Genomic DNA, 12,215 nt, shown 5'->3' with positions numbered 1-12,215 from the left:
GAGCAGAACTGCTCTCCTCTCCTCTCCTCTCCTCTCCTCTCCTCTCCTCTTCTCTCCTCTCCGCCAGTCCAATATCTAAGAGACTGTTTGCCTGAAAGGACAGAGGGTTTTCAGTTCCAAAATCAATGTCAAGGACACATAACACAATGAATTTTATTTTATTTTGTTGTTAATTTATTAATTTTCTTGATTTGATGTTAATTCATGTTATGTTTCTTGGTGTCATTTTTTTTCCCTTTGTGACTCTGTTTCAGAACCCAGGCTCACAAGCATTAGCTCAAGCCCAAGTGTAGCCAGGAGTAGGCTGAGGCATTCTTCAGTTTAGCATGAGAAAAGACCCCTTGCAGGCTGGCAAACGCAAGTCCCAGAGCTGCAGAGAGCAGCAGCAGGAATAGAGGCCAAGCTGTGCGCGGTTCCTGCAGAGGGAAACCTTGACAAGGAGTTGTGGGACTGACCATGCACAAAAGAGGAGGAAGAAGAAGAAGAAGAAGAAGAAGAAGAAGAAGAGGAAGAAGAGGAAGAAGAGGAAGAAGAGGTGAGTGGTACCGTGGCATCTCTTCCAAAGCGTGACATGTAGCGATGACGAGCAGACTTTTTGCCTTCCACAACTTGTTTGGCTGCTGTGCTTCTTGGGCAGGGATGCATGAGAAGCGCTCTGGTCCCTGCCAGGCGCTTGTGTTAGCTGCAGGGAGAGCTGAGAAGTGGCAGCTGCGGCTGCCAGCATGGTGGAGCATGAGCAGCCGGCTCCCAGGCCAAATGGCCCAAAGAAATGGTGGCAAGGGGCCGTGCTGAGAACTGCAGAGGAAGGCAAAAAACCGCCGGGGACCAGTGCCAATGTGCCCCGGGGGAAAAAGTTCCTTGCTGAGCCCAGTGCTGGCCATGGGCTGTTCCCTGAGCATGTGAGCCAGACCTGGCTCCTTGTCCCACAGGCTGCTCATGCTTCCCAGGAGCTGCCCAAGCCCTATCCTCCCTTGAGCTGGAGCTATGTCGCGGACTTGCCAGAGTGCCCAAGTGCCTCTGAGCTGATGGAGCTTGTGGGCAAGAATCCTTGCTGTCCCTGTGTAGGACACCAGTGGGTGTTCCAAAGCACTGCAAGCCCTTGCAAGCCCTTGCAAGCCCTCGACATCCTATCTCTTACGGCTCCTGAGCGTTGCTGTGTAGGAGATGAGGATGGTGAGCTGTGCAGTGCTCCTCAAGAAGGAATTGCCTTGGTCTTGCCACTGCTATCCAGTTGCAAAGGATTTGCATCCATGAGCCGAGCTTGGAAGGTGGCCCTGCCAGCAGATTGTCTTGCAGCGGAGAACCTCCAGCAGCCTCATGCAAGGTTTTCTTCCCTCAGCCCCTGGCCTGTGATTCCAGCAGCTCCTCAAGTGCTTCCTGTCAGATGTGCTGGGGCTGCCCCCGGGCCAGCTCTGGCAGTGGACACGGGAGGCTGCTCCTCTGGATCCTGCGTGGGGCCTGGTGACCACTGCATTGCCGGGTGCTGGCATTGTGACATGGGAGTGACACAGCCGCATATGTGCAGCCCTTTGGAGGAAGCCTTTGGGGTGCTGGCTCCAAATCAGTCCCTGTACCTACAAAACAGGGGAGTAAGCAACCTAATAGAGTCCCTTTTTTGCAAAAAGACAGTGTGGATTTGTTGCCAGTGGAGCCTTCCTTCCAGTAGCAATACTGCCTGTAGTATCATGTATGGAGGCCTCAGGGCTCGCTCAGGGCTTGTCACGCAGAACTGCAGGCCTGACAGAGCAGAACTGCTCTCCTCTCCTCTCCTCTCCTCTCCTCTCCTCTCCTCTCCTCTCCTCTCCTCTCCTCTCCTCTCCTCTCCTCTCCTCTCCTCTCCTCTCCTCTCCTCTCCTCTCCTCTTCTCCCCTGTCCGCCAGTCCAATATCTAAGAGACTGTTTGCCTGAAAGGACAGAGGGCTTTCAGTTCCAAAATCAATGTCAAGGACACATAACACAATGAATTTTATTTTATTTTGTTGTTAATTTATTAATTTTCTTGATTTGATGTTAATTCATGTTATGTTTCTTGGTGTCATTTTTTTTCCCTTTGTGACTCTGTTTCAGAACCCAGGCTCACAAGCATTAGCTCAAGCCCAAGTGTAGCCAGGAGTAGGCTGAGGCATTCTTCAGTTTAGCCTGAGAAAAGATCCCTTGCAGGCTGGCAAAGGCAAGTCCCAGAGCTGCAGAGAGCAGCAGCAGGAATAGAGGCCAAGCTGTGCGCGGTTCCTGCAGAGGGAGAACCTTGACAAGGAGTTGTGGGACTGACCATGCACAAAAGAGGAGGAAGAAGAAGAAGAAGAAGAAGAAGAAGAAGAAGAAGAAGAAGAAGAGGAAGAAGAGGTGAGTGGTACCGTGGCATCTCTTCCAAAGCGTGACATGTAGCGATGACGAGCAGACTTTTTGCCTTCCACAACTTGTTTGGCTGCTGTGCTTCTTGGGCAGGGATGCATGAGAAGCGCTCTGGTCCCTGCCAGGCGCTTGTGTTAGCTGCAGGGAGAGCTGAGAAGTGGCAGCTGCGGCTGGCAGCATGGTGGAGCATGAGCAGCCGGCTCCCAGGCCAAATGGCCCAAAGAAATGGTGGCAAGGGGCGGTGCTGAGAACTGCAGAGGAAGGCAAAAAACCGCCGGGGACCAGTGCCAATGTGCCCCGGGGGAAAAAGTTCCTTGCTGAGCCCAGTGCTGGCCATGGGCTGTTCCCTGAGCATGTGAGCCAGACCTGGCTCCTTGTCCCACAGGCTGCTCATGCTTCCCAGGAGCTGCCCAAGCCCTATCCTCCCTTGAGCTGGAGCTATGTCGCGGACTTGCCAGAGTGCCCAAGTGCCTCTGAGCTGATGGAGCTTGTGGGCAAGAATCCTTGCTGTCCCTGTGTAGGACACCAGTGGGTGTTCCAAAGCACTGCAAGCCCTTGCAAGCCCTTGCAAGCCCTCGACATCCTCTCTCTTACGGCTCCTGAGCCTTGCTCTGTAGGAGATGAGGATGGTGAGCTGTGCAGTGCTCCTCAAGAAGGAATTGCCTTGGTCTTGCCACTGCTATCCAGTTGCAAAGGATTTGCATCCATGAGCCGAGCTTGGAAGGTGGCCCTGCCAGCAGATTGTCTTGCAGCGGAGAACCTCCAGCAGCCTCATGCAAGGTTTTCTTCCCTCAGCCCCTGGCCTGTGATTCCAGCAGCTCCTCAAGTGCTTCCTGTCAGATGTGCTGGGGCTGCCCCCGGGCCAGCTCTGGCAGTGGACACGGGAGGCTGCTCCTCTGGATCCTGCGTGGGGCCTGGTGACCACTGTGTTGCCGGGTGCTTGCATTGTGACATGGGGGTGACACAGCCGCATATGTGCAGCCCTTTGGAGGAAGCCTTTGGGGTGCTGGCTCCAAATCAGTCCCTGTACCTACAAAACAGGGGAGTAAGCAACCTAATAGAGTCCCTTTTTTGCAAAAAGACAGTGTGCATTTGTTGCCAGTGCAGCCTTCCTTCCAGTAGCAATACTGCCTGTAGTATCATGTATGGAGGCCTCAGGGCTCGCTCAGGGCTTGTCACGCAGAACTGCAGGCCTGACAGAGCAGAACTGCTCTCCTCTCCTCTCCTCTCCTCTCCTCTCCTCTCCTCTCCTCTCCTCTCCTCTCCTCTCCTCTCCTCTCCTCTCCTCTCCTCTCCTCTCCTCTTCTCCCCTGTCCGCCAGTCCAATATCTAAGAGACTGTTTGCCTGAAAGGACAGAGGGGTTTCAGTTCCAAAATCAATTTCAAGGACACATAACACAATGAATTTTATTTTATTTTGTTGTTAATTTATTAATTTTCTTGATTTGATGTTAATTCATGTTATGTTTCTTGGTGTCATTTTTTTTCCCTTTGTGACTCTGTTTCAGAACCCAGGCTCACAAGCATTAGCTCAAGCCCAAGTGTAGCCAGGAGTAGGCTGAGGCATTCTTCAGTTTAGCCTGAGAAAAGATCCCTTGCAGGCTGGCAAAGGCAAGTCCCAGAGCTGCAGAGAGCAGCAGCAGGAATAGAGGCCAAGCTGTCCGCGGTTCCTGCAGAGGGAGAACCTTGACAAGGAGTTGTGGGACTGACCATGCACAAAAGAGGAGGAAGAAGAAGAAGAAGAAGAAGAAGAAGAAGAAGAAGAAGAAGAAGAGGAAGAAGAGGTGAGTGGTACCGTGGCATCTCTTCCAAAGCGTGACATGTAGCGATGACGAGCAGACTTTTTGCCTTCCACAACTTGTTTGGCTGCTGTGCTTCTTGGGCAGGGATGCATGAGAAGCGCTCTGGTCCCTGCCAGGCGCTTGTGTTAGCTGCAGGGAGAGCTGAGAAGTGGCAGCTGCGGCTGGCAGCATGGTGGAGCATGAGCAGCCGGCTCCCAGGCCAAATGGCCCAAAGAAATGGTGGCAAGGGGCCGTGCTGAGAACTGCAGAGGAAGGCAAAAAACCGCCGGGGACCAGTGCCAATGTGCCCCGGGGGAAAAAGTTCCTTGCTGAGCCCAGTGCTGGCCATGGGCTGTTCCCTGAGCATGTGAGCCAGACCTGGCTCCTTGTCCCACAGGCTGCTCATGCTTCCCAGGAGCTGCCCAAGCCCTATCCTCCCTTGAGCTGGAGCTATGTCGCGGACTTGCCAGAGTGCCCAAGTGCCTCTGAGCTGATGGAGCTTGTGGGCAAGAATCCTTGCTGTCCCTGTGTAGGACACCAGTGGGTGTTCCAAAGCACTGCAAGCCCTTGCAAGCCCTTGCAAGCCCTCGACATCCTCTCTCTTACGGCTCCTGAGCCTTGCTCTGTAGGAGATGAGGATGGTGAGCTGTGCAGTGCTCCTCAAGAAGGAATTGCCTTGGTCTTGCCACTGCTATCCAGTTGAAAAGGATTTGCATCCATGAGCCGAGCTTGGAAGGTGGCCCTGCCAGCAGATTGTCTTGCAGCGGAGAACCTCCAGCAGCCTCATGCAAGGTTTTCTTCCCTCAGCCCCTGGCCTGTGATTCCAGCAGCTCCTCAAGTGCTTCCTGTCAGATGTGCTGGGGCTGCCCCCGGGCCAGCTCTGGCAGTGGACACGGGAGGCTGCTCCTCTGGATCCTGCGTGGGGCCTGGTGACCACTGTGTTGCCGGGTGCTTGCATTGTGACATGGGGGTGACACAGCCGCATATGTGCAGCCCTTTGGAGGAAGCCTTTGGGGTGCTGGCTCCAAATCAGTCCCTGTACCTACAAAATAGGGGAGTAAGCAACCTAATAGAGTCCCTTTTTTGCAAAAAGACAGTGTGCATTTGTTGCCAGTGCAGCCTTCCTTCCAGTAGCAATACTGCCTGTAGTATCATGTATGGAGGCCTCAGGGCTCGCTCAGGGCTTGTCACGCAGAACTGCAGGCCTGACAGAGCAGAACTGCTCTCCTCTCCTCTCCTCTCCTCTCCTCTCCTCTCCTCTCCTCTCCTCTCCTCTCCTCTCCTCTCCTCTCCTCTCCTCTTCTCTTCTCTCCTGTCCGCCAGTGCAATATCTAAGAGACTGTTTGCCTGAAAGGACAGAGGGTTTTCAGTTCCAAAATCAATTTCAAGGACACATAACACAATGAATTTTATTTTATTTTGTTGTTAATTTATTAATTTTCTTGATTTGATGTTAATTCATGTTATGTTTCTTCGTGTCATTTTTTTTCCCTTTGTGACTCTGTTTCAGAACCCAGGCTCACAAGCATTAGCTCAAGCCCAAGTGTAGCCAGGAGTAGGCTGAGGCATTCTTCAGTTTAGCCTGAGAAAAGATCCCTTGCAGGCTGGCAAAGGCAAGTCCCAGAGCTGCAGAGAGCAGCAGCAGGAATAGAGGCCAAGCTGTGCGCGGTTCCTGCAGAGGGAGAACCTTGACAAGGAGTTGTGGGACTGACCATGCACAAAAGAGGAGGAAGAAGAAGAAGAAGAAGAAGAAGAAGAAGAGGAAGAAGAGGAAGAAGAGGAAGAAGAGGTGAGTGGTACCGTGGCATCTCTTCCAAAGCGTGACATGTAGCGATGACGAGCAGACTTTTTGCCTTCCACAACTTGTTTGGCTGCTGTGCTTCTTGGGCAGGGATGCATGAGAAGCGCTCTGGTCCCTGCCAGGCGCTTGTGTTAGCTGCAGGGAGAGCTGAGAAGTGGCAGCTGCGGCTGCCAGCATGGTGGAGCATGAGCAGCCGGCTCCCAGGCCAAATGGCCCAAAGAAATGGTGGCAAGGGGCGGTGCTGAGAACTGCAGAGGAAGGCAAAAAACCGCCGGGGACCAGTGCCAATGTGCCCCGGGGGAAAAAGTTCCTTGCTGAGCCCAGTGCTGGCCATGGGCTGTTCCCTGAGCATGTGAGCCAGACCTGGCTCCTTGTCCCACAGGCTGCTCATGCTTCCCAGGAGCTGCCCAAGCCCTATCCTCCCTTGAGCTGGAGCTATGTCGCGGACTTGCCAGAGTGCCCAAGTGCCTCTGAGCTGATGGACCTTGTGGGCAAGAATCCTTGCTGTCCCTGTGTAGGACACCAGTGGGTGTTCCAAAGCACTGCAAGCCCTTGCAAGCCCTTGCAAGCCCTCGACATCCTATCTCTTACGGCTCCTTAGCATTGCTCTGTAGGAGATGAGGATGGTGAGCTGTGCAGTGCTCCTCAAGAAGGAATTGCCTTGGTCTTGCCACTGCTATCCAGTTGCAAAGGATTTGCATCCATGAGCCGAGCTTGGAAGGTGGCCCTGCCAGCAGATTGTCTTGCAGCGGAGAACCTCCAGCAGCCTCCTGCAAGGTTTTCTTCCCTCAGCCCCTGGCCTGTGATTACAGCAGCTCCTCAAGTGCTTCCTGTCAGATGTGCTGGGGCTGCCCCCGGGCCAGCTCTGGCAGTGGACACGGGAGGCTGCTCCTCTGGATCCTGCGTGGGGCCTGGTGACCACTGCATTGCCGGGTGCTGGCATTGTGACATGGGGGTGACACAGCCGCATATGTGCAGCCCTTTGGAGGAAGCCTTTGGGGTGCTGGCTCCAAATCAGTCCCTGTACCTACAAAACAGGGGAGTAAGCAACCTAATAGAGTCCCTTTTTTGCAAAAAGACAGTGTGGATTTGTTGCCAGTGCAGCCTTCCTTCCAGTAGCAATACTGCCTGTAGTATCATGTATGGAGGCCTCAGGGCTCGCTCAGGGCTTGTCACGCAGAACTGCAGGCCTGACAGAGCAGAACTGCTCTCCTCTCCTCTCCTCTCCTCTCCTCTCCTCTCCTCTCCTCTCCTCTCCTCTCCTCTCCTCTCCTCTCCTCTCCTCTCCTCTCCTCTCCTCTCCTCTCCTCTTCTCCCCTGTCCGCCAGTCCAATATCTAAGAGACTGTTTGCCTGAAAGGACAGAGGGTTTTCAGTTCCAAAATCAATGTCAAGGACACATAACACAATGAATTTTATTTTATTTTGTTGTTAATTTATTAATTTTCTTGATTTGATGTTAATTCATGTTATGTTTCTTCGTGTCATTTTTTTTCCCTTTGTGACTCTGTTTCAGAACCCAGGCTCACAAGCATTAACTCAAGCACAAGTGTAGCCAGGAGTAGGCTGAGGCATTCTTCAGTTTAGCCTGAGAAAACATCCCTTGCAGGCTGGCAAAGGCAAGTCCCAGAGCTGCAGAGAGCAGCAGCAGGAATAGAGGCCAAGCTGTGCGCGGTTCCTGCAGAGGGAGAACCTTGACAAGGAGTTGTGGGACTGACCATGCACAAAAGAGGAGGAAGAAGAAGAAGAAGAAGAAGAAGAAGAAGAAGAGGAAGAAGAGGAAGAAGAGGTGAGTGGTACCGTGGCATCTCTTCCAAAGCGTGACATGTAGCGATGACGAGCAGACTTTTTGCCTTCCACAACTTGTTTGGCTGCTGTGCTTCTTGGGCAGGGATGCATGAGAAGCGCTCTGGTCCCTGCCAGGCGCTTGTGTTAGCTGCAGGGAGAGCTGAGAAGTGGCAGCTGCGGCTGGCAGCATGGTGGAGCATGAGCAGCCGGCTCCCAGGCCAAATGGCCCAAAGAAATGGTGGCAAGGGGCCGTGCTGAGAACTGCAGAGGAAGGCAAAAAACCGCCGGGGACCAGTGCCAATGTGCCCCGGGGGAAAAAGTTCCTTGCTGAGCCCAGTGCTGGCCATGGGCTGTTCCCTGAGCATGTGAGCCAGATCTGGCTCCTTGTCCCATAGGCTGCTCATGCTTCCCAGGAGCTGCCCAAGCCCTATCCTCCCTTGAGCTGGAGCTATGTCGCGGACTTGCCAGAGTGCCCAAGTGCCTCTGAGCTGATGGACCTTGTGGGCAAGAATCCTTGCTGTCCCTGTGTAGGACACCAGTGGGTGTTCCAAAGCACTGCAAGCCCTTGCAAGCCCTTGCAAGCCCTCGACATCCTATCTCTTACGGCTCCTGAGCGTTGCTCTGTAGGAGATGAGGATGGTGAGCTGTGCAGTGCTCCTCAAGAAGGAATTGCCTTGGTTTTGCCACTGCTATCCAGTTGAAAAGGATTTGCATCCATGAGCCGAGCTTGGAAGGTGGCCCTGCCAGCAGATTGTCTTGCAGCGGAGAACCTCCAGCAGCCTCATGCAAGGTTTTCTTCCCTCAGCCCCTGGCCTGTGATTCCAGCAGCTCCTCAAGTGCTTCCTGTGAGATGTGCTGGGGCTGCCCCCGGGCCAGCTCTGGCAGTGGACACGGGAGGCTGCTCCTCTGGATCCTGCGTGGGGCCTGGTGACCACTGCGTTGCCGGGTGCTGGCATTGTGACATGGGGGTGACACAGCCGCATATGTGCAGCCCTTTGGAGGAAGCCTTTGGGGTGCTGGCTCCAAATCAGTCCCTGTAGCTACAAAATAGGGGAGTAAGCAACCTAATAGAGTCCCTTTTTTGCAAAAAGACAGTGTGGATTTGTTGCCAGTGCAGCCTTCCTTCCAGTAGCAATACTGCCTGTAGTATCATGTATGGAGGCCTCAGGGCTCGCTCAGGGCTTGTCACGCAGAACTGCAGGCCTGACAGAGCAGAACTGCTCTCCTCTCCTCTCCTCTCCTCTCCTCTCCTCTCCTCTCCTCTCCTCTCCTCTCCTCTCCTCTCCTCTTCTCTCCTGTCCGCCAGTCCAATATCTAAGAGACTGTTTGCCTGAAAGGACAGAGGGTTTTCAGTTCCAAAATCAATGTCAAGGACACATAACACAATGAATTTTCTTTTATTTTGTTGTTAATTTATTAATTTTCTTGATTTGATGTTAATTCATGTTATGTTATTTCATGTCATTTTTTTTCCCTTTGTGACTCTGTTTCAGAACCCAGGCTCACAAGCATTAGCTCAAGCCCAAGTGTAGCCAGGAGTAGGCTGAGGCATTCTTCAGTTTAGCCTGAGAAAAGATCCCTTGCAGGCTGGCAAAGGCAAGCCCCAGAACTGCAGAGAGCAGCAGCAGGAATAGAGGCCAAGCTGTGCGCGGTTCCTGCAGAGGGAGAACCTTGACAAGTAGTTGTGGGACTGACCATGCACAAAAGAGGAGGAAGAAGAAGAAGAAGAAGAAGAAGAAGAAGAAGAAGAAGAGGAAGAAGAGGAAGAAGAGGAAGAAGAGGTGAGTGGTACCGTGGCATGTCTTCCAAAGCGTGACATGTAGCGATGACGAGCAGACTTTTTGCCTTCCACAACTTGTTTGGCTGCTGTGCTTCTTGGGCAGGGATGCATGAGAAGCGCTCTGGTCCCTGCCAGGCGCTTGTGTTACCTGCAGGGAGAGCTGAGAAGTGGCAGCTGCGGCTGGCAGCATGGTGGAGCATGAGCAGCCGGCTCCCAGGCCAAATGGCCCAAAGAAATGGTGGCAAGGGGCGGTGCTGAGAAGTGCAGAGGAAGGCAAAAAACCGCCGGGGACCAGTGCCAATGTGCCCCGGGGGAAAAAGTTCCTTGCTGAGCCCAGTGCTGGCCATGGGCTGTTCCCTGAGCATGTGAGCCAGACCTGGCTCCTTGTCCCACAGGCTGCTCATGCTTCCCAGGAGCTGCCCAAGCCCTATCCTCCCTTGAGCTGGAGCTATCTGGCGGACTTGCCAGAGTGCCCAAGTGCCTCTGAGCTGATGGAGCTTGTGGGCAAGAATCCTTGCTGTCCCTGTGTAGGACACCAGTGGGTGTTCCAAAGCACTGCAAGCCCTTGCAAGCCCTTGCAAGCCCTCGACATCCTATCTCTTACGGCTCCTTAGCATTGCTGTGTAGGAGATGAGGATGGTGAGCTGTGCAGTGCTCCTCAAGAAGGAATTGCCTTGGTCTTGCCACTGCTATCCAGTTGCAAAGGATTTGCATCCATGAGCCGAGCTTGGAAGGTGGCCCTGCCAGCAGATTGTCTTGCAGCGGAGAACCTCCAGCAGCCTCATGCAAGGTTTTCTTCCCTCAGCCCCTGGCCTGTGATTCCAGCAGCTCCTCAAGTGCTTCCTGTGAGATGTGCTGGGGCTGCCCCCGGGCCAGCTCTGGCAGTGGACACGGGAGGCTGCTCCTCTGGATCCTGCGTGGGGCCTGGTGACCACTGCGTTGCCGGGTGCTGGCATTGTGACATGGGGGTGACACAGCGGCATATGTGCAGCCCTTTGGAGGAAGCCTTTGGGGTGCTGGCTCCAAATCAGTCCCTGTACCTACAAAATAGGGGAGTAAGCAACCTAATAGAGTCCCTTTTTTGCAAAAAGACAGTGTGGATTTGTTGCCAGTGCAGCCTTCCTTCCAGTAGCAATACTGCCTGTAGTATCATGTATGGAGGCCTCAGGGCTCGCTCAGGGCTTGTCACGCAGAACTGCAGGCCTGACAGAGCAGAACTGCTCTCCTCTCCTCTCCTCTCCTCTCCTCTCCTCTCCTCTCCTCTCCTCTCCTCTTCTCCCCTGTCCGCCAGTCCAATATCTAAGAGACTGTTTGCCTGAAAGGACAGAGGGCTTTCAGTTCCAAAACCAATTTCAAGGACACAGAACACAATGAATTTTATTTTATTTTGTTGTTAATTTATTAATTTTCTTGATTTGATGTTAATTCATGTTATGTTATTTCATGTCATTTTTTTTCCCTTTGTGACTCTGTTTCAGAACCCAGGCTCACAAGCATTAGCTCAAGCCCAAGTGTAGCCAGGAGTAGGCTGAGGCATTCTTCAGTTTAGCATGAGAAAAGATCCCTTGCAGGCTGGCAAAGGCAAGTCCCAGAGCTGCAGAGAGCAGCAGCAGGAATAGAGGCCAAGCTGTGCGCGGTTCCTGCAGAGGGAGAACCTTGACAAGGAGTTGTGGGACTGACCATGCACAAAAGAGGAAGAAGAAGAAGAAGAAGAAGAAGAAGAAGAAGAAGAAGAGGAAGAAGAGGAAGAAGAGGAAGAAGAGGTGAGTGGTACCGTGGCATCTCTTCCAAAGCGTGACATGTAGCGATGACGAGCAGACTTTTTGCCTTCCACAACTTGTTTGGCTGCTGTGCTTCTTGGGCAGGGATGCATGAGAAGCGCTCTGGTCCCTGCCAGGCGCTTGTGTTAGCTGCTGGGAGAGCTGAGAAGTGGCAGCTGCGGCTGCCAGCATGGTGGAGCATGAGCAGCCGGCTCCCAGGCCAAATGGCCCAAAGAAATGGTGGCAAGGGGCGGTGCTGAGAAGTGCAGAGGAAGGCAAAAAACCGCCGGGGACCAGTGCCAATGTGCCCCGGGGGAAAAAGTTCCTTGCTGAGCCCAGTGCTGGCCATGGGCTGTTCCCTGAGCATGTGAGCCAGACCTGGCTCCTTGTCCCACAGGCTGCTCATGCTTCCCAGGAGCTGCCCAAGCCCTATGCTCCCTTGAGCTGGAGCTATCTTGCGGACTTGCCAGAGTGCCCAAGTGCCTCTGAGCTGATGGAGCTTGTGGGCAAGAATCCTTGCTGTCCCTGTGTAGGACACCAGTGGGTGTTCCAAAGCACTGCAAGCCCTTGCAAGCCCTTGCAAGCCCTCGACATCCTATCTCTTAGGGCTCCTGAGCGTTGCTCTGTAGGAGATGAGGATGGTGAGCTGTGCAGTGCTCCTCAAGAAGGAATTGCCTTGGTCTTGCCACTGCTATCCAGTTGCAAAGGATTTGCATCCATGAGCCGAGCTTGGAAGGTGGCCCTGCCAGCAGATTGTCTTGCAGCGGAGAACCTCCAGCAGCCTCATGCAAGGTTTTCTTCCCTCAGCCCCTGGCCTGTGATTCCAGCAGCTCCTCAAGTGCTTCCTGTGAGATGTGCTGGGGCTGCCCCCGGGCCAGCTCTGGCAGTGGACACGGGAGGCTGCTCCTCTGGATCCTGCGTGGGGCCTGGTGACCACTGCGTTGCCGGGTGCTG

The sequence above is a fragment of the Caloenas nicobarica genome, unplaced genomic scaffold (assembly GCF_036013445.1).
Source record: "Caloenas nicobarica isolate bCalNic1 unplaced genomic scaffold, bCalNic1.hap1 Scaffold_96, whole genome shotgun sequence".
Classification (NCBI taxonomy): Eukaryota; Metazoa; Chordata; class Aves; order Columbiformes; family Columbidae; genus Caloenas; species Caloenas nicobarica.
The sequence above is the reverse complement of the archived record's forward strand: the minus strand, read 5'-3'. Positions refer to the sequence as shown.